Source organism: Sus scrofa, chromosome X (assembly GCF_054392235.1).
Source record: "Sus scrofa isolate SSC_HxYL_T2T_F1_AM1 chromosome X, Sscrofa_HxYL_maternal_Yorkshire_Landrace_v2.0, whole genome shotgun sequence".
Classification (NCBI taxonomy): Eukaryota; Metazoa; Chordata; class Mammalia; order Artiodactyla; family Suidae; genus Sus; species Sus scrofa.
The window spans coordinates 50,023,620-50,026,631 of record NC_139401.1 but is presented as its reverse complement, the minus strand read 5'-3'; the positions used below and the strand labels follow the sequence as shown (position 1 = coordinate 50,026,631).

Here is a 3,012-nt window from a genome sequence, read left to right as displayed (position 1 = left end):
CTCCATCTCCCCGGCTTGCAAGAAATTCCTTCCTCAGAGGGTTGTTTGGAAGATTGAAATGCTGTGAGAGAAACACGATAGTGTGAGAATAGATACTCGGGAAACATGTTCCAAACTCGACCTCTCACTGGGTCTCTCTTATCTGGTCCCTTACCCAGAGTCTACAGCTTGTGGTTTTTTTTTTTGTTTTGTTTTTTTGCCTTTTCTAGGGCCGCTCCCATGGCATATGGAGGTTCCCAGGCTAGGGGTCAAATCGGAGCTGTAGCTGCTGGCCTACACCAGAGCCACAGCAACGTGGGATCCAAACCGTGTCTGCAACCTAAACCATAGCTCATGGCAACGCCGGATCCTTTAACCCACTGAGCAAGGCCAGGGACCGAACCCGCAATCTCATGGTTCCTAGTCGGACTCCTTAACCACTGCGCCACGACGGGAACTCCTAGCTTGCGTTTTTGAGTACAGACTATGGGCCCCAGTCACTGAGCTGCTGCCAAGGACTCAGCAGCCTCCTCCTTGAGCCCCCTCGCTTCCTGACGCCCCGTCCCCACTGCCCGCCTTCTCCTGCCGTTGCCTTCAGCAGGCTGTTTCCACCAAGGAAAAGGAATCGTATTGTATGTCTGCTATCCAGAAATTCCACTCTTTCGGCCCCTTTGCTGATGCAAGTAAGGGTGATGATCTGCTTTCTGCTGGCAGAAAGCTGGCAGAGAAACAGCAGGAAGACCCTTGCTACTGTCCAAGGGATCGCTGATGATTACGATAAAAAGAAACTAGTGAAGGCATTTAAGAAGAAATTTGCCTGCAATGGCACTGTAATTGAGCACCCAGAATATGGAGAAGTAATTCAGCTACACGGTGACCAGTGCAAGAACATATGTCAGTGCCTTGTAGAGACTGGACTGGTTAAGGACAACCAGCTGAAGGTTAATGGGTTTTAAGTGCTTTTGGCTTGCTGAAGCTTAAGTGAGGATTTCCTTGCAATGAGTAGAATCTCCCTTCTGTCCCTTGTCACAAGTTTAAAAACCTCACAGTTTGTATAATGTAACCATTTGGGATCTGCTTTAAACTTGGACTAGTGTAACTTCTAGATGCAATAAACTGAAAAGTGCCATGCCAAAAAAAAAAAAAAAAAAAAAAAGAGTACAGACTCTGGGAGTTCCCTTGTGGCTCAGCAGGTTAAGGATCTGGCACTGTCACTGGAGCAGCTCAGGTCACTGCTGTGGCTTGGGTTCCACCCCTGGCCTGGGAACTGCCACACGCCAAGGGTGTGGCCAAATAGAGGGGGAAAAAAAAAAGATTATACACTCCGGAGCTAGACTGCCTAGAGTTTAATGTTCCATTTGACTCCTTACTAGTTACGTGACATTGGAAAGTGGCTTAACTTCTTAGCACTCAACTTTATCTGCACACTGCAGATGATTGTAATTCCTATCTCATAGAGTTGTTGTGAGAACTAACAGTAAATACACTCAAAACAGAACTGTCATATACGTGCTAAACAGCATGACTGGAGCCTAGGGATCCTCATTCATAAGAAGCATCAGGCTTTAAGGTATGTGGAGCCTCTGTGACTTCACACCTGCAGCTGGATGCAGCCAAAGTCTCCCTTCCCATTCTTTACAGGGACCTTGGGGGTCAGAGGTCAGAGTCATTAACCCAGTCTCCCATTGGGCTGTTTCTCATCTCCTGCACTACCTGATTGGTGGTCTGAAGTCTGGGGTCTTCCTCAATCTCAGTGGCCAACCAGGAAGCAGTGGTTCTCACAGGCCACAGAGGTGACTCCACAGCAGTTCTTGCAACCCCGCCTTGCCCCCAGGGACCCCCCCCCATTTTTTAAAATTTTCCCACTGTACAGCAAGGGGATCAAGTTATCCTTACATGCATACATTACAATTACATTTTTTCCCCACCCTTTCTTCTGTTGCAACATGAGTATCTAGACAAAGTTCTTAATGCTACTCAGCAGGATCTCCTTGTAAATCTATTCTAGGTTGTGTCTAATAAGCCCAAACTCCCGATCCCTCCCACTCCCTCCCGCTCCCATCAGGCAACCACAAGTCTTTTCTCCAAGTCCATGATTTTCTTTTCTGAGGAGATGTTTATTTGTGCTGGTTATTAGATTCCAGTTATAAGTGATATCATATGGTATTTGTCTTTGTCTTTCTGGCTCATTTCACTCAGGATGAGATTCTCTAGTTCCATCCATGTTGCTGCAAATGGCATTATGTCATTCTTTGTTATGGCTGAGTAGTATTCCATTGTGTATATATACCACTTCTTCCGAATCCAATCTTCTGTCGATGGACATTTGGGTTGTTTCCATGTCCTGGCTATTGTGAATAGTGCTGCAATGAACATGCGGGTGCATGTGTCTCTTTTAAATAGAGTTTTGTCCAGATATATGCCCAAGAGTGGGATTGTGGGGTCATATGGAAGTTCTATGTATACATTTCTAAGGTATCTCCAAACTGTTCTCCATAGTGGCTGTACCAGTTTACATTCCCACCAGCAGTGCAGGAGGGTTCCCTTTTCTCCACAGCCCCTCCAGCACTTGTTATTTGTGGACTTATTAATGATGGCCATTCTGACTGGTGGGAGGTGGTATCTCATGGTAGTTTTGATTTGCCTTTCTCTTATAATCAGCGATGTTGAGCATTTTTTCATGTGTTTGCTGGCCATCTGTATATCTTCCTTGGAGAAATGTCTATTCAGGTCTTTTGCCCATTTTTCCATTGATTGATTAGCTTTTTTGCTGTTGGGTTGTATAAGTTGTTTATATATTCTAGAGATTAAGCCCTTGTCGGTTGCATCATTTGAAACTATTTTCTCCCATTCTGAAAGTTGTCTTTTTGGTTTCCTTTGCTGTGCAAAAGCTTTTCAGTTTGATGAGGTCCCATGGGTTTATTTTTGCTCTAATTTCTATTTGCCTATGTTTTCTTCTAGGAGTTTGATGGTGTCCTGTCGTATATTTAAGTCTTTTAGCCATTTTGAGTTTATTTTTGTGCATGGTGTGCC

General features: G+C 45.0%; 1 pseudogene; it reads left to right on the top strand.

The window, feature by feature from the left end:
* The first annotated feature begins 583 nt into the window (after positions 1–583).
* Positions 584–1,062, top strand: LOC100524722 (eukaryotic translation initiation factor 1 pseudogene; annotated as a pseudogene).
* Positions 1,063–3,012: the final 1,950 nt, after the last annotated feature.